Genomic DNA, 19,030 nt, shown 5'->3' with positions numbered 1-19,030 from the left:
CCTCTGTCCTCTTTCTCTCCAACCTCTTCCCCATCCTCCTCCCCATCCTCCTCCCCATCTTTCTCCTCCTCCTTCTCCTTCTCCTCTCTGTCCTCTTTCTCTCCAACCTCTTCCCCATCCTCCTCCCCATCCTTCTTCCCATCTTCTCATCCTCCTCCTCCTCCACCTCCTTCTCCTCCTCCTTCACCTCTTTTTCCTCCTCCTCCTCCACCTCCTCCTTCTCCTACTCCTTTGGTTTATTCAAAACAGGGTTATCCCTGGTTATCCTGGAACTGACTCTGTGGACCAGGGTGGCCTCAAATTTAGAGATCTGCCCCCACACCCACCGCTGGGATTAAAGGTGTGGCCACCACTGCCCAGCTCAGTATCTTCCAATACCTTCTATGGACTCCTAGTGGTGCTGTGATGACCTCATCCTGTGACTTCAGCCAGAGCTTAATCCTTTGATTAGGCCAGAGCCCTAATCCCCTAGGGTTTTATAATTCAATGAAGTTGAGAATTAAGATTAATTACCACAGCTTGGCATTGTAGTATTGTAATCTCAGCTTCTTGGGGGAGCGGAGATGACAGGATTGGAATTAAAGTCGATAGGATGATTTGAAGAGCTGAGTAGACAACTTAGTGAAAATAAATGGTAAAAAGAAAAAAGCAGAACCATGTTTGGGGGTGTGGGTTAGTGGTAGAGTATTTGTCTAGTTGCATGAGACCCTAGGTTCAATGCCCAGTATTCAGAGTGGGTGGTTAGTCATCGTGTCTCCCAAAACAGATGGATGGGGGACCAAAATCATAGAAACCTACTCAGCCAGTTGGGAGTCCTGCCCGTTTAGGAGACAGTGAGGCAAGACCTTACCTTCTTGACTTGGCAGATACTTACTGAGGGGCTGCGATGGAGGACATGAGCCAGACACCTGTGCAGAGCTGAGCGGGCAGACACAGCCAGGGGCTGAGCTGGACAAAGTTCTTCTGCTTTGACGCCAGGAGACTGTGTCAAGGCTATTCGCCAAGGATACCATACCTTCAGAAGAAAATGTGTCCCTAAGTCTTGGAACTGACAATGGGGTCAGTGCCCAATAGTGAGGAGCACTGTTTGGGAATGTCTTCAAAGTCAGCACTCAATCACAGCCTGGGACCCTCGGTGTCTCATGGTTCTAAATTTTCTACAGTCTTTAGTTCTTTCTGGGGGCCATGAGGGCCTACCATGGCTCTTCCAACATTCATCTGTGAGGGTTTTCTACAGAAGAAGCAAAGGAAGCTCCAGGTGCTCAGTGCCCTGCTCCAATGTTTACGAAACACAAGGGATGGATGGGATTTTATGCACTAGCAACTTTACATGTTTCCTGTTTGGGGACAATGGACATGAGGAACCTCAGGTTCCTGTCCCATTTCATCCTTGGAGGTTGGAAGACCACCCTGTGGGCTGTCTGGCTCAAGGCCTGGCCCATAGCTGATTTCTACGATGAGTAAAGGATGAAGGATGAATAAACTCAAGGCCTCTGGTTGGTTCACCCATTGACTGGAGCTGGGCTTTGAGCAGAGGAAGGGAAGCAGGCAGTGTGTTTGCCTCCATCTGCTCAAGGACGGTGTGAGCTCAACTTGAAGTTCTACCATGGGCACATGGAAGGAGAGGATTATAGCAAGTCTCTTTGTTGTCTGTGTCCCACTTCTTTAGAGAAAGATATCTCTGCTTGGACACATGGCAGCCTTCCTGTGATATCTGAGAATGTGCTTGCCACCTCATAAGTACAGGGTCCAGGCTCAATGGGAGTTTGTTATAAAGAGAGAGAGAGAGAGATACCTATTTAGGCGTGACTCATGGCAGGAACTTATTGGAAGGAGACAGGACACCCTCAGATCAGAAGGGATAAACAGCTCAGAGAGCAGGGCTGCTACAGTGTGGGGGACCTGGGGACCTGGGGATCTGGAGGGACAGCTGATAACTAAGGCGAATCAGAGCCACCTGGCACAGAGCAGCCCCACAGTGCCTTTGGATCTTGTGCTCCTTCATTAGGAATTTTTTTGGGGGGGCAGGGGAGAGAGAGAGAGACACTGGGTGGCTCATCTGAAACAGGGCTGGAGAGACTGAGGCAGGTAACTGGCAGGATGAGGAACACTGGAAACTGGATTCAAGGAGACAGGAACCTCTGACCCTGGCCTCAGGTGCTGGATGGAGAAACCCCTACTTTCCATTATCGACAGTGGGATCCCATCTCCAAGATTGTTCTCCCACACCATCCTATGCATCTGTATACAGCAGGCAACCTACAGATGCTTGTGGACATGAAGAGAGTAACTACCTGGCACTTCTGCATCTTGTCATACTGGGGGAGAACACGATTGTAACTGGCTAATGTTTTGGAGCTAGTGCAAACCACGGCAGAGGCCACCTTCCTTGCCTGAAGAAGTAAGCAGAAGATGATGGCCCAGTGGTTCCATATAGGGAAGGCTTTAATAGAATCTGAAATCAAGCCATGGCCAGACAGCATACCAGGGTCTCAGAGCTGTTTGTCTGCAGGGTGGAAGGTTGTATCCAGCAATGGCTGCTGGCTCCTGACTACCTACTACCTAGTGGAAACCATTTGTTTCTCCTCTCTTAGTCAGGCCAGCATGGTTCCCATAGCCTCTTGAACTGCACGCTGGACTTCTCTGGTCTGCCCAGTCTTTTTTGCTTGACTGCTTCAGAAGGAAAAGCATGAAAAGAAGGAGGCAGATCGTGAACTTGACACATGTTCTGAGAGAACAATGAACATTCCCTACTCTTGGAGAGATATTCAACCAGAACTTTAGTTTTTCTAGCTTAAAACGACAACTATGTTTATGAAGAAAAAAATAGTTATAGGTACAAATTTTGAGAATGTTTCACTCTGCCTGGCTGACTTCATTCACATTGTGAGGGAGTCTGCTGACCCAGGAGCTGTAAATTCAGGCGCTCACCTTAGCCAGATCTTCAACCACCAAGCAGAAAGTGACAGACACTGAACTATTGCAAGCATAGAAGCCTTGGGTTGGGTGGAACGTTTCCTTGCAGCCATCACAAGGCCAGCACTGCCATGGCAAGATGCAGGGCAGCCGACCAGACAATCTCAGTCAAGCAAGAGAAGCTGAACAACACACTGTTGGATGGAGGAAGCTAGCCATGCCAATGTGCTAATCTGTTTGTGAATCATTGCTTCGTAGGCAGGTCCTCCTGACTGCTTTACGGTGTTGCCCAGACCCTTCTCCAGCAAGTGTTGCTTGATACCATTCAGTGGGAAAATGAGGAACAATTTTTCCTTCAGTTTGATTTACTTTCCTAATGGTTTAGAACTCAGCAGATGAAGCCCCTCTGCTTGTTCCCAGCTGGATCCTTTCATCTGTGCCCGCTGTTTAACTGTCACAGGCAGTTGACAACTTCACAGATAGAAAGGTGGAACTCGCTCGTTTATCTAGGAAAAACCCTAGGACTGGGAAGTGTGTGTGTGTGTGTGTGTGTGTGTGTGTGTGTATGTGTCTATGTATCTGTGTATGTCTGTGTGTGTGGTGTGTGGTGTGTGTGTGTGGGTGTGTGTGGTGTGTGTGTATGTGTTGTGTATGTGTGTTATGTGTGTGTGTGTGTGTATGTGTGTGTGTGTATGTGTGTGTGATGTGTGTGGATGTGTGTGTGTAGTGTGTGTGCGTGGTGTGTGTGTGTTTGTGTGTATGTGTGTGTATGTGTGTGTGGTGTGTGTGTGTGTGTGTGTGTATGTGTGTGTGTGTTTCTCTAAAGTCATTCTTGTTTAAAAACTTCTCACAGAGAGATAAATGAATGGTGTTCCGTGTGGCTGTGCAGATGAAGATGAATGCAGGCGACTTAGGAGCTTAATATTTAATAACATTTATAGATGACATTTGGGAAAACTTGAGAAACAAAGACACTGTGATAAATAAGATTCTGGCATCTTCGTCACTGATTAAGTAATGAGTGTTCTCGGCACATAAGTTGAGGGATAATTCACTACACAAGCACACAGAGCACTAGACGCTGCATCTGTAGGTAGGATGGGGAGCATTTTGTTTATCCCATCCCTTCATCTGCTTCCCTTGTGTGGAGCTCTGGGATATAACTGACACCGACAGATGGAAGGACTGCCTGTCTCCACAAAGAATTGCATTATCTAAACCCAACTGCTGAACAGTAGGCAAGACACAGTGGGGCTGGGTGTACTGGTCCAAGGTTCTCGGCGAAGTTCATTCTGTTTTCATGGTTCCACTATTAAGTATGTCCTGTTGGCCATTCAGGGATTGGTGACAAAGGGCGGTAACACGAATGAAGTACAGGCTCTTGTGAGACGGGTGTGGTGTATGGCCTGCCTGTCAGGATGACGGAGGGCAGGAAACAGAGCTGTGGTCTTGGAGCTCCTTTATTGCTTAGTCACACATCACAAACACAGCAAGTCTGATGAGTGGGATTTTTCTACTGATGAAACGCACAACTCAAACCAATTAAATAATCAAAGGGTCTGATTTTCATTCATTGCTAACTCGTTGCTGGACATTTTCCCACGAAGCATCTCATTCCAGCAAATGCCTGACAATCGTTGTGTATACTGAGAGGGTGGGGTGCAGGCCATGTAAGTGGTTTATAACTTAATAATGGAATTACCAGGTAATCTCTCTGTACCCTGTGTACTTTTTCTATGCCTGAACATACAGGCTTGATGTTTCTCCTTTATCAGTTTTTCATCGCCCAGTAGCATGCGAATGCTGGCAGGAGTGGGTGTGTCTATCTTTCACACTTAAAATAACCCTATCGGTGCGGTGGGTGCTTAAGAGTCCATGGAGTTCTTTGTGATGATGCTTTCTGCCTGCGACTGAGCTCATTCAGATGCAAAGAATCTGGTCTTGTCAGGTTGGGATTCCCTCGCAATTTAGCAACCAAAGGCTCAAATTTTTTTTTATTTTTGTTTTTAATTTCTTTTGTTTTTATTATTTTATTTTTCTTCCTATAAGGTCTCATTCTGTTGGTCACCCTAGTCTGGAATTCACCAAGAAGCTGAGGCTAAGGTCTAACTGAAAGACTGAAAGTAATTCCCCTGCCTCAATTCTTATTCTACTTTGACTTTGTATTAAGTCCATGGCTAGTATGAAAGAAGCAAAGGATTTGTTCTCCTCCTCCTCCTCCTCCTCCTCCTCCTCCTCCTCCTCCTCCTCCTCCTCCTCCTCCTCTTCTTCTTCCTGCTCCTGCTCTTCCTCGTCCTCTTCCTCCTCCTCCTCCTCCTCCTCCTCCTCCTCTTCCTCCTCCTCTTCCTCCTCCTCCTCCTCCTCCTCCTTTCCTCTTCTTTTCTTCTTTTGTGGCTTTGTTTTGCTTTTTCTTTTCTTTTTTATTTTTTTCAGACAGTTGACCTCAAACTTGTTATGTAATCAAGATTAGCTTTGGTTGTTCAGTCCTCCCATCTCTTCCTTCCGAGTGATGGGATTAGAGGTATGAGCCCCCACACCCAGCTATGCTACCTGCTCCTGGGGAGGAAACACCCAGACCTGCCTCTGATTTGGAGGGCCACTGCTTGCCTTCTTTGGCCTTGCATCTTCCACCCTTTGTGAGGAATCTCTAAAACTGAACGCATCTTTTTCTAGAGAGTGTTCTCAGGATTCCGAGTCTTGGATTCCCCTACCTTAATGTCCCTAAGCCCATGGGGGTATTATCTAGTGTCTGACACTGGAGGACACAGCAGGCTCAGACATGCATTCCTCTGCCTACAGGGAAGGCACTTGTAGGATGGTGATAGGTAGGTCTTGGATGTAATCTGGGCGTAGTTGAGGCTACCTTGGTGTGGGATGAAGCAGGAAGGAAGAGAAGCCGCAGTGGTGTTTGGATGCCAGATTCCATCTCTAAGGAAGACCTGGGACCTTCATGTAAGCTGGCTGTTCTGAGGGACTGTGAACGCCATTTTTACAGGTTGAGGAACAGGATTTTTTTTTAACACTAGCATTTATCAAACTGACTAGTAATTTTTTAACATTTAGACCTGGAGTTGGTGGGCCTTCATGTTGAGCTCTTGTTCCAAACCCTTTACGTGTTCACTGGGATAAGATTGTACCGCCAGCTCCTAAAAGCCTTCCATCCCCTGGGGAGGGGGATCAGCTCTGTAAACACTCTTTGAAGCTGTCGGGGGCGTTTGTACATGGCGGGTTTTTTTTTTTTTTTTTTTTTTTTTTTTTGCTTGAGACTGCAGGAGAAGTGCTAACACGTCTCTATTAACAAACATCCAGTCGCCTTATTCCCTTACTTAAAACACTTTCGACAGAGCAGTTTCCTTCAGCTGAGTGTCTCTACACCCACAGATGCATAATCAGGTGACAGCAATTTCAAAATTGCAGGTCTCCATGTTGATGGAGAAATGGGAGCTTTACCGTTTTCCTCACGTGTAATTTTCACCAAGGAACGGAGGACTGGCTTTAATGTCAACACTTGGAGATTTACTGTAACCCCGTTACTGGAAAAAAATATACCTTCAGCCAAATCTGCACCCACAACAATGGTCACATTATCCTTCTTCCCTCCCCCACATCCTGGTCCCGAGAAAGGATCCAGCTCCCAATAGGACTGGACCCTCTGTCTCCCACCACCTTGCTCAGCAGCTGGGTCTGCCTGGGTTAGCAGGGAACTCACTCTGCTGCCCCTTAGGGTGCTCAATAGGGAGGAGTTGAGACAAAAGCGAGAGGGGCTGGGTGGGGTGCTCTTCCCTGATCTCTAACCCAGCATGGAAGAAGTCTGTTCCAAGCATCTGGTCTCACAGGCACCCTGCCTGACTCTCCTCCACAGCCCCCAAAAGGCTTCCTGGTCCTGTGCTTCTAAGGGAAAGAACTTCAATTTGATTTCATTCTGAAAGCACAGAGAGGATGTTAGGCCACCCTTTGAGGTAGATAATTGGTGATACTCTGTGGGCCTCAGAGAAAGAGGGATGAACAAGTAGGCCAAGACTTACTGGAAAAGGGCCTTTGGCCCCATAAGTTTCCTCAAGTTCTTAGTAATTTGTCCCCCAGATCATGTCAAGTTACATTAATGAATTAAGCATGTGGTTTTTAACTTCTTCTCACTCAACTCTAGAAGACTTTCCTCTCTGGAGAATGAGCCGTGGTTAGGCTGTGCTTGCTCTTAAAAGTCAAATTTAAACGTTTATTGCTCTAGATGCCTCCCAGTGCCAACTGTAACCATAAGTGGTCGATCATTTCAGACAGTTTTTGCTGCACAATAACACCTTCCCATGATGAACTCCACTCTGAGCCGCCCCACTGAGGCAGTGGCGACAGCTCCCGGAGAGCATGGAGTATAGCCGGTGGTGTTTGTCCCTTTGAGGACGCCACATGCAGGGGCTGGGGTGGATCTCTAATAACTGTAATTTCGTCTGCCCCATTTTCCCCAGGGCCGGCTGTGAGGCCCGCTGTGTGCCCTGCCATTCAGTTCAGTTAGTACTAAAGTTACCAGGGATAGCCACGGGAGAGGCACCAGGTCAGGCCCCAGACAAGGACCAGCGAATGGGTCAAGTAAGTTATCCTTGGAGGGAGCCTTGGGAAACCGGTTTCTGGCAGGAAAGTCCAGTGGTTCATATGTGTGTGTCTGTGTATGTGTGTGCGTGTGTATGGTGGTCCACCTCAGGTGCTTCTCCTTAGGAGCCATTCACCTTTTTATGAGACAGGCACAGGCAGTTGGGCTGGCAGGCCACCAAGCCTCGAGGATCCTGCTGTCTCTACGTCCCCGTTATTGGGACTATAAACACAAGTTACCACACCCAGCTTCTTTATGTGCCTTCTGGGGCCTACTCAAGTCCTCATGCTTGCGGGGACTTTATTAACTGAGACTAGCTAGAGGTCCACGCTCGGACTCAGGACCTGCTGTGGAGGAGGTAGGCCTGCGTAGTTTCAGCTGGAAAAAAAAAGGAGAAAGCCAACTGTGTGCTGGGAGGATCTTGGAGCCTGGGGCATGTGTGGAGACGGCAGCCTGGCTTCAGGTACCTCAGTGAGGCTGAGGGCTCTCCTGACTGCATAGGTTTGCCTCAGCGCTGTAAGGCTGCTAGCACAGTCAGCCCCTCCCTAGGCCTCCTGCATCTCTTGCCATGTCAACAGTCCATTTCCGTGTCTGGTTCACTCTGAATGGTTCCCAACTAGCATCCTATAGTGGGGTGCTTCACCCTGGAGTGTTTGAATAGATTCCCCCCTCACATTTCTCTGTACTCTGCAGACAGACTGTGCCCTATGGACTGTCCAACCACAGAGGAAGCCTCCGGGGAAAGAGGTCCTCGGGGCCAGTTCCAGAAAGTTCCCAGTCTTCTCCACAGACACGCTTACGTTGTGCCTGTGCAGGGGTGGATGACAAGGCCTGCGCATACTTCTGTGCACACGTCACCAGGTATGACACAGCTTCTCGTCCCACTCATGTCTAGGGACAAACCACCAGTGGGCAGAGCTAAGCCAGGGCCTTCACAAAGGTGGGTAGAGGGTAGCCTAGCCAGGTCCTCAACTTTCCTTGCCTTTCAGAACACAGGCCAGAGCCACAGCCCATAGCTGTGTGAACAAACCAGAATGAGTTGGGAGCATTTAAAGACTGAAGACTCCACCCATCTCCATGTGCATTTATAGCTTCTTTAAAAACAGCAAGCAGGAGTTCATATTCTTGCTACTTCATATAGCAAGAAATGGTCTTTCCATCTTTGGCCTCTTTGGCCTGGGCTTCCATTTGGTTTCTGTGTGTCTCTTCTCTGAAACTGCATGGTCTTCTCAGCTGCACAAAGAAATACATAGATCCATTATGAGCAGTAAGCCACCATAGTTGTCCCAGGGCTACCTGGACCACTGTTCCCTAGATAGGTACCATGAACCTCTTGGCTCCTCCTCTTTCTCTTCACATTGGGCCAGGACTCATCACGACAGCCAGGCAGAGCAGCCTATCAGCAGCCCAAAGAAAGGGCTGATGTGGATAAAACTCCTGTGTTCTCCTTCAGGGTGGGCCCAAAACAAAGCAGGCACTGAAGCTTGGGGCTGGGCTCTGCCACCCGGAGAACCTGGGCCTAGCTGCACTCTTGTTCTCACACCTGGGGTGTTGAGGACCCTGTGAGTAACTGAGGAGTGTGTTTGGTACTCAGACATCCACCCACTGAGCCTTCAGTCCTGCCGTTGGTGCCTGGCACTTGGTCCTTGGGATACACACACTAATGTGCTTGTTCGTGGGGAAGAGGAAGTAATAATTTGACACCCCCCAAAAACCAGCCACATGGAAATGCTAATCCCTGAAACCTGCTGTGTCCCCACAGTTATTCCAAGAGAGCAGAAAAGCCAGCTGCAGAAGAGAAGCAGGAGACTGGAGGTCCACGTCAAAGGTGAAGGCAGGAAACATTCATTCAGTGGGTGGAGAGCGGGCAGCTGGTCTCAATAAGTGACCAGTGGGACTCCAAAGCTCACAAGGGTCCCCGCCAACAGACAGTGATACCTCTTGGTCTGTCAGCTCTGGGTGTATTTGGTCCTTGTCACCTTCTTGGTCTTGAGCAACCCTTTGTGGTTTTGGAGCACCTTCACCCTGTGTCCCTCTTAACTCCAAAGTGGTGACTGCCAGCTTGGCTCTCACTGGAATGGCAAAACAGTTACCTGCCATTTGCTTAGTTCCCCCAGGCTGAGCTCATCAACCCTACCTTGTCCTCTACTTTTGCAAACGAGGGATTCCTATTGCATCATTTCTGCTTGGTAGAAGTGAGTGTGCCACATGGGCAGTACCCCTGCCCCCACCACTCCTGGCTCATTTTGTTATTGTTTTAATACCTGCATCTTTTTGTGTTTGCTGTGCATGTGTGTGTGGGCATGGGCGCGTTTGTTGTTATTGTTGTTTTTTGTTTTGTTTTGGTTTGGTTTGGTTTGGTTTGGTTTTTGTTTTTTGTTTTTTGTTTTTTGTTTTGTTTTGTTTTGTTTTGTTTTGTTTTGTTTTTGGTATGAGAAATCCCGAGGGCTTCCTGAAGTCATTATCAATGATTCAGCCACACGTCTGCAATGGGACAGCCTGGAAGTGGCTTCAGATCCTGCAGGGGATGATCAAGGGTAGATTAATCTAAGCCCTATACTCAGGAGCTTCCCAAATCCATAAGATGACTTCCAGTGGTCTAGAGAAAATGGAAGGAAGCAGAGAAGCTGAGGTAGCAGCATGTCCTCAGAGCCTGTGCCAGAGCCCGGCTGGTCCCTACCCAGCCTGCTCTTCATTCTCCCCACCCACCGCTTTCATCACTGTTTGGTACCCCTAATCAAACTGACGCCGGTGAGAGCAGGCCATGGTTCAACCTATGCATCCCTTGTATCATTTATTAATTGCACACGCGTTTGTTTAGCTGCGGTCGGTGATGCACCTGCTACATATGCTGGAGCTTCATTATTCCTGAGGTGCAGGGGAAGACACAATGGGTCTTCTTTCAGTTTATTTATCGGCGGAAGCAGACAGTGGACAAATAGATACAATACAAACGGAGGACAGCAAAGGAAATCTGGACAGTCGATCAGGGATGGAAAGAGCTGGGGTGCTGGGGTTCGCCATTGGGTAGACAAGGAGCCAAGACCTGTAGGAGGGAAAGCGTGAGCTATGGATGCAGGAGGGAGAGCAGTTTCAGAAAGGAGGAATGGGAAGGAGGAATGTCCTGGGGCCTGTCCAAAGAACGGCCATCAAAGGCTCCCTGGACCGAGAAAGCACATGATGCCTCCCTCCCACAATGCTGCTGTTCTGATTGTTCTGTCCCATGACCAAAAGATGGGACTGGGGTGCTGGAGAGGCATGCAACTGGAAAGTGCTTGTTCTACAAGCAGGAGAGTGAGTGTGATCCCCGGAACCCTCACAAGAAGCTGGTTGTGGTACTCAAGTCTGTGCCTGTGACCTTATGGCTGGGATGGCAGAGATACAGTTCCTGGGGGCTCCCTGGACACCTGACCCAGCCTAAGCAAACAGCGCCAGGCCACCAAGCTAGATGTTATCTTAAAAAAAAAAAAATGATACCTGTAGTTGCTCTCTGACCTTCACAGGTCTCTCTCTCTCTCTCTCTCTCTCTCTCTCTCTCTCTCTCTCTCTCTCTCTCTCTCTGTGTGGGGGGGGGTTGTACACATAGTTGCCTGCCACTCCTCCCTCCATCCACACACCCACTACGGCTTGTCAAGACAGCTTTCCAGAACGTTTTACTTCATGTAAAGTTCTCACGAAGACACTTCCTGCCAGAGGAGTCTTCAATTCACCCTGCATCCCTCGCTGTTTAGATGGGGGTTAGGAATGGCCAGAGTCACACTCACACCTTTGTGCTCAGCTTCCAGGCAGGAGACAGCTAGGGGTGTGGCCAGGGTCACCTCTTCAAACTGGAAGAGCTGGTGTACTGACCTGATATCCCTCTTTTCCTTTTTGTTCTCTTTCCTTGAAATAGGCTGAAGTCAAGGACAGATAAAGCCCGCCAGCCTTAGCTGGCTTTATCGGGCCACAACTGATGCTTCTTGCTTCCTGCGGTGGATTTCCCCCGGCTCTCCCTGCCTGCCCACTCTCTTCCAGGAAAGAGCGTTCGGGTTTGTGCTTACAGAGTTGAATTTCCACCTCTTTGGGGACAAGGCGGGGAATTGGCCTGAGGCAAAAATGAAAGAAAGAAAAAGACCCATCCAAAGAACCCCTGCTTACCCATACACCCCTACTCCAAGAAAGCCCAACTGCAAAAGACCCCAGCTTCCCTAATGGGTAAAATGATCCCACATGTGCCCTGGGAGCCAGATGCCTGCGGCTCCAGTTTCACAGGGAAATTGTTTGAGAGGTATGTTAAGTCAGAAAGCCACTTACTGGCTTTTGACACGACTCCTCTTGGAGAGTAAGTGGACACCGGGCTGGCTCTTCCCGAAAGTAAACACTCATCTATCTCCTTGAAGATTCAGGACACCGGTGTGGCCAGAGCAGGCCTTCCTCTGCAGCCTGTGCAAGTTAGCGAGGCCTCTGTCCGCTTGAGACCTGGGTCCTAGCTGGACACTAGTCTATGGATTTGCAGTTCCCAGGAATTAGAAACCTTTGGTTGCACTTAGTGCTCACGAGAAGAGCATCTCTCAAAAGCCAAAAGGAAAAGAAAACACGAGACCTCGGCGTTCATGAGATGAAAAAGACAGAAATCAAAACAATATCAACAACAACAACAAAACCCTACATTCTGGATGGTTTTGAACTCTAGGGCACTCAGCAAAGAGCTGGGGGTTCTGGTTCTGCAATGCCCTCTAAGGCAGAGCTCCCAACCCTGGCTTGTGGTAAGTTGCCCTGAGGGACAGTTCCAGCTCAAAGCTACTATCCGGGTATCTGCTTTCATGAATAAATGTGCGTCTTCCAGAAGTGGCTTCAAAGTAAAGCCAACAGCACAAACTCTTTGTATATTATGTAAATTCATGTTTGACTATATACAATTGGCAACAACTGAGAACCGTAACCTTTGTTCAAAATCTCTTTTAGCTGAGCTCTCTGTGTAGATGATGAGTATGGGGGTGGAGGTGGAGTCAGACTGTGAGTTCCCGTGTAGACGCCGCTCTGCAGACCCAGCTGGGATAGTCTGCTCACCTCCCTACCGGGCCTCACAGCCGTGAGAGCCTGTCTTTGGGCGTGTTCCAAGGGCACCACACGGAGACACTTTAGCTGTTGTGTGAAGTGGGACCTTAACCAGATGGTAAAGTTCAGAGGACCGACTCCTAAATTATTACAGGTGTGAACCTGCCTGCTTATTGGGGGTGTATGTGTGAGAGTGATGGTTTGCTAGGGGGGGCGGGGGAGGGGGAGGATGTATAGTTAAGAGAAGTAATTATTTATTGGGGAACTATTTTCTACTTAACTCCTTTATGGGATCTATTAAAAGTAAAAGCACTGTAGATAGGTAGACAGACAGAAAAATAGATTCTAAAATTGTGTTAAAAAAAAAAAACAACCTAAACTCATATTTCTAAGCGGCTAGAACTCGTTTAGATCTCATAAGCACTATTCAGCACAGTGGCCAGATTGTATCTCAAAGACAAATCCACTCACTGAGAGAACCCTCGGGAGATAAGTCAAATGCATAGTAAAAGAAAAATCTAAGTTTTCTCTGGTTTGCGGGCTTTTCCTTCGACACATAGTTGCACATTCGCTCCTCATAGGCCTCTGGAGAGGACAGGAGGAGTCAGAGCTCTGGAAGTAGGGTTCATCCAGCGAGGAAGGTATAGATCGAGGGGGGCAGGCAGCTATTGAAAGGAGAGGAGTTTGTCGACCATCTGAGAAGATAAACAGGAGTCTGGGAAGAAGAAGAAGAAGGAGGTTTGGATGAAGTTGGCGGCTTCCTTGGCTTGCCTGCTCTTCCCCTGGCACCTTTGCAGGGAGACAGTCACGGGCCTATTGCTCAGAACACCTGAGAATTATCTCCAGAAGTGACCACAGTGCCAAGGCCACACAGGACGTAAGAGCAAAGGGGAGGAGATTGTTTGATAAAAGGAGGGGGAGGGTAAGGGTGGGGGGAGGGAGGGCGGGAAAGGGCAAGGGGATGAATGTTGTCAAAAATACTAAAACAAATGCCATTATGAAAGCACCACTTTGTACGATCCATGCTAATAAACTTTTTAAAAAGATTCTGAAGCATCTGCAGCAGTGGTTTTCAGCCTGTGGGTCACAACCCCCTTTGGGTGTATGTGGGGGGCGGGTCACATAGCAGATATCCATATCAGATGTTTTCATTATGATTCATAATGCTAGCAAAATTAGTTATAATGTCTCACTGAGATAATTTTATGGTTGAGGGTCACTACAGCACGAGGAACTGTATTAAAGGGTCATGGTGTTAGGAAGGCAGAGTGTTGGTCTATAGGGTCTGAGTGTAGGATTCACTTCCCTGTCTCTGTGCCCCAATTTGGAATCCAATCCCAGACTGTTAGAGACCATCACCGGAAGAGAACCAGACCAAGACAAAAACACAGAAGCACCCCCCACACCCTACCCCAACCAAGAAATCCTTTGTTTGGAGTAGGTCAGCTCACTATCTAATCTGAGAAAACCCAAGAGCCTCTTATTTTAATTAAACTCATTTTAGAGAGTTTTGACTCTGATGAATTGAGAGAGTTGAGTACTAATTTATTCAGCAGGATGTGCAGTAGTGCACAGCAGGGACATGGTGTTCCTGGGAGGCACTGATGGGCCTGCCATCCTTCAACTCTTGGAGAGGCTGCAGGGCACAGGAGCGAACAGGTCAGGAGGGCTAGGAGCTTGGTGGGCACCGTCTGGTTCAGCACAGGCTGGGTTTTCCTGCATCGGGGAGGAGCTGGGGAGGACCCATTCACAAGGAGGGTGGGCGGGGCTGGCTACAGAAGGGTGAAAGATTTTAAGATGGCCGCAGCAGAAATCTAAGCCAAACTGGTACTCGTCTGAAGGGCTACCCAGGTGATCATAAGACTGGAGAGTGGGTTTGGCTACAAGCTTCTGTGCAGGGCTCATTTTAACCAACTGTAGCCTCTGTTTCTTTATTTCCAAAACAGTTGCAGCATGCGTTCCAACTACATGGAACCAAGGCTTTAAGTCTTCAACCGCCCCTCCCCCCAAAACCATAAGGCACCAGCTCCCGTCCCCCTTTTTTAACGTGTGTAGTTGTACATATGGTGTATGTATGAACACGTATGAACACCTGAATGCACACACAGGCGCCCAAGGCCAGAGATTGATGACTGGTGTCTTTTCTAGTCACCTCCACCTTATTTTTCGACGCAAGGTCTCTCACCGAGCTCGGAGCTCACTAATTGGGCTAAGTTAGCTGGCCAGTGAGCCCACTCACTGTGTCTGCCTTTCTACGTGAGAACTGGGAATCTGAACCCCGGGTCCCTGTGCTTACACAGCGAATGCGTTACTCACTGAGGCTATCCCTGTCTCCTCCTGACTATTTTTTGTTTTCAATGAAAACTTTCTCAGAGATGCATACCTTTGAGTTTGGAATGTATCTTAAAGTAATGGAATTACTTATGGTATGGTCAGAGTCATCAACACATCAACACCCACCCCCAACCTCTGGATGGTGTAAGTTTTAGTGTACAAAGCCTATGCGATTCAAGCTACCTGACCTCGGAATGTTATAACCACCCTCACCCCACCCCTGCCTTCCTCCCTTCTCCCCAACCCCACCTCACCCCGCTTCTCCCTCACCAGCCGGCAGGAAGGTTGGGAACCGTTGCAGTCTGAGTGGTATTCCATGTTAGGGAATTACAAGACTTAGTGACTCTGAACACAAGGCCCCTTCTGTTAGATGTGCCTCATTAACCCTCCTAGCATTCCAGAACAAGGTGCCAAGGCATAACAAGAGCTGGGCTGATAGACACAATCCTATAGGGCGGGGAGGCAGCCCATGACCACAAATTGACTACCTGCTCCTCCACCTTTAATTTCCCCTACCCCTCTCTCCCTGCCCTACTGCCATCTTGTGTGGGTCCATCATAAGCTACCATACGCAAGCACTCTACTGACTATCAACATAATAGGTAGGAAACACCAGTACCAGGTTTGCTGTCAGCACTGGCTGAATCTTCAGTAGGACACACAGGATGGACGGACAGCCTCTGTGGGAACATCCTGTGTCCTTTGTGGCTTTCCCTCGTGTTGTCAATGAGGAGTCCCCGTCTCATCGTCCTATCTGGATGTCATAGTGAACACCTCCTTTGCCTATTTGCCTTTGGAGTGCGTGAGAGTGTACATGGGCCTGTGTGTTCGCAGGCACATGGGGCCAGAGGTTAACCATGGGTGTTATCCCTTAGGACGCATTTCCCCCATCCCACACCCAACCCCACTCTGTCTTTTAGACAGAGGTTTTTAGTGGTTCCTGATTAGACTGGGCTGGCTAGCCAGAGGACTCCAGGGAATTTGCCTATCCCTGTGTCTTAGTTAGGGTTTCATTGTTGTGAAGAGACACCATGACCACAACAACTCTTATAAGGGCAGCATTTAATTGGGGTTGGCTTACAGTTTCAGAGGTTCAATCCATTATCATCATGGTGGAAAGTAGGGCAGCATGCAGGCAGGCATGGTGCAGGAGAAGGAGCCGACAGTTCTACATCTGGATCCAAAGGCAGCAGGAAAAGAGAGAGACACTATACTGGCTTGGGCATCTGAGATCTCAAAGCCCACACCTAGTGACACCCTTCCTCCAACAGGGCCACGCCTCTTTATAGTGTCGCTTCATATGTGCCTCTGGGGACCATTTCCCCTCACATCTGTCTTTGTGGCTCTGGGATTACAAGAACACTCTGTAATGCATGGTTCTGGGAGATGGAAGCACTTTAACTATCAAACTATCTCACAGGCCAGAGTCCTGGTTTTGGATGTATGTGGGCCCATAAAGGAGATAAAGAAATAAAGATAAGTCCAGTGTGTCCAGCACTTCACACCTTGCTGATGACTGAGAATATGAGTTGAAAAGGAGGGGACTTAGCCCAGTACTGGGGTGGGGAATCTCTTACGATTGATGAGCAACGGTCAAACAAACCATGCAGGAGGGGTGCAACCTCTGCAAAGATTTGGAGAAAATAGGGTTCCTTGTTCTTCATGAGCCATGGGGGTAGGGGGGAAGGAGTAGCAGGGTGAGGAGAGCAAGAGTGGGAAGGAGTGTGATCACAGGTGGGAGGCAGTAACCTAAGCTGACCCTGTGGCCTTTCAGCTTCTTAGGTGTGCCCAAAGTGGGAAGAGTTCAAACTGCTCACCATGTGAAAGACACAAGACTCAACGGGGAGAGATACCTGACATGTGCTGAGACGGGCTTTCTGTGGTGTCCCTCTCTAAACACCTTCCCCCAGAGCAGGCCTCCTGCCCTTTTCCTGGCAACATTTCTTAGGAAAAATGGTGGCTGTCCAGGCAGAGCTTCTGGGTTGCTGAACTTTGATGGAAGCTCTGGTCTCCTAGGACCAGGACACAGGTATTCACCTTGTGTGCCGCTGTCCCTCACAGCAGTGTTGATCAATGACCATGCACGTACATACCTAGTTCCATGACGCAGGACACTTCCATGCGCACTCTAAATATTTTACTATCGCATTCTCTTATTGTTGAACTGCTGTGGTCTAAGTATGAAATGTCCCCCATAGACCCATGTGCTTGACTCCGTGGTGCACTGTTAGTGCTGCTGTTTAAGGGGATAGTGGGGCCTTTAGGAGGTGGAGCCTTGCTGGAAGAAGTGAGTTACTAGAGTGATCCTCAAGGCACCGCAGTCTAAATTCCTGTCTGATCTCTGTTTCCTGATCCAACCACAGCCCAACTTCCTGTCTGATCTCTGTTTCCTGATCCAAGGCAATGCAAGAAGTCTCCAGCAAACACCCCTGCCACTGTGAACACGCCTCATGCTTTCTCTATCACGGTGGACTATGTACACTTTGGCCACAAACCATGAGCAGCTTGTCCCCTCTTAAGTTGCATCCTATCAAGTATTTGAAATGAGAAAAGCCGCTAATAAAACAAACAGTTTCTGTTACTGAAACCCTTACCGCTTATCATAGGGCATTGGGGTCACATGGTTGTCTATGGCAACCCCTCTGCCACAGAGATGCATACCCAGCCATAGGTAGTGTGTGAATGGGTGTGCCTGGTCGTGTTTTGTTTTTCTGACTGACTTTAATCAGTGGACCTAGTGGCTCGTGGGCCACTACAGGACTCTAAGGGTCATGAATTTCTACCCTGCATACATCTTAATCTTGAATGCTGTGTATGGTAGTTTAGCAGATAATGTCCTATTGTTAAAAGATGCTGTCCCATTCTTTTCTGGAATATTCTTGATTCGCGGGTTGCTTCTTTTCTCTGCGTGCCCTTAAATACATTAGAAGGGACTAGGAAAGAGCTTTGATGCCGTACCATTTTGTCTATGCCCATACGCTCTTCTGATGACGCCTCAATCAAAATGAACCCCATCCTTCCATCTCTGGGAGACTTTTGGCTCTGCCACTCAACAATAGGACTCTGCCACTCTCTCGGTAACCATTACTTGAATTTCTCCAAAGAGTTTGTCTGCGTTCTTTTTCTTGAGTGTGAATGTAGTATTAAAAAAAAATCGACACTAGGCCTACAGAGATGGCTCAGCAGTTTAAAGCCCTTGCTGTTCTTGCAGAGGACCTGTGAAATGGCTGACAGCGGTCTATAACTTCAGCTCCAAGGGATCTGACACCGTCATCTGCCCTCTACAGGCAGATTGGCTCTCCCATGGGCAAACGGCTCCCACCCTGGGTGGGTCTCTCTTCAGCATGTACATGGTGCTCACTTACCTTGTGAAATAAGTAGTAAATCAGTGCACGTGACCACGAGGAACTAAGGCTGCTGTTGCTGCTGCTGGTTCTGTGCAGATGTTGCCATACGTAAGTCAGATGTCCGCACCACTCTAAAAGTACACACAGAGGCTGTAAGCCCAGCCCTGTCTCTGCTGCACCGCCTCACTCCTGCCTCCAGATACCATTTCATGACCTAGCTCCATCTCATCATCTAAGCATGTAACGGGTACCAGTGTGAAGACACGTCTGTCTTCCAGGCATGACAGGGCTGTAGTTATCTTGAGATTAGAGCAGTGATGACTATCCACACTCAGGAGACCCTCACAAGATCAGATTTATTCCTGGAACCTCGGCAGAAAGCTTTACTGCAGATCACAGGCACTCATTATTTTCTGTACTCCTGTCCCAACCATAGAAGGCAACAGTGTATACAGCATATGGAAGGAGGAAGCCCACCGTGTATGTGCTTCTGGGAGGTGCAGCTGTTGGGGAGTGACCTGTGCTACCCCTTACCCATGTTAGACTTGGACAGAATGATGTCTGTGGTCCGTCACTGGTTCCCTCTCTGGGGTGAAAATGCATTTGTTTGTGCTTCTCTAATAAAAGTCATAATAATAAAAGCAACACCTCTTCCAGCTTCTCACTGCAGGAGAGGTAACAACATGGCATTGTTTTTCTTCTGCCACAGAATACCTGTTTTTTCCCAATATCAAATGCATGCTGGTTCTCTTCACCAATTCTCCAACACCACTGGGTATCCAGCAACACAATTCAATTCTGACATTACCTA

Source organism: Rattus rattus, chromosome 5 (assembly GCF_011064425.1).
Source record: "Rattus rattus isolate New Zealand chromosome 5, Rrattus_CSIRO_v1, whole genome shotgun sequence".
NCBI lineage: Eukaryota > Metazoa > Chordata > Mammalia > Rodentia > Muridae > Rattus > Rattus rattus.
The sequence above is the reverse complement of the archived record's forward strand: the minus strand, read 5'-3'. Positions refer to the sequence as shown.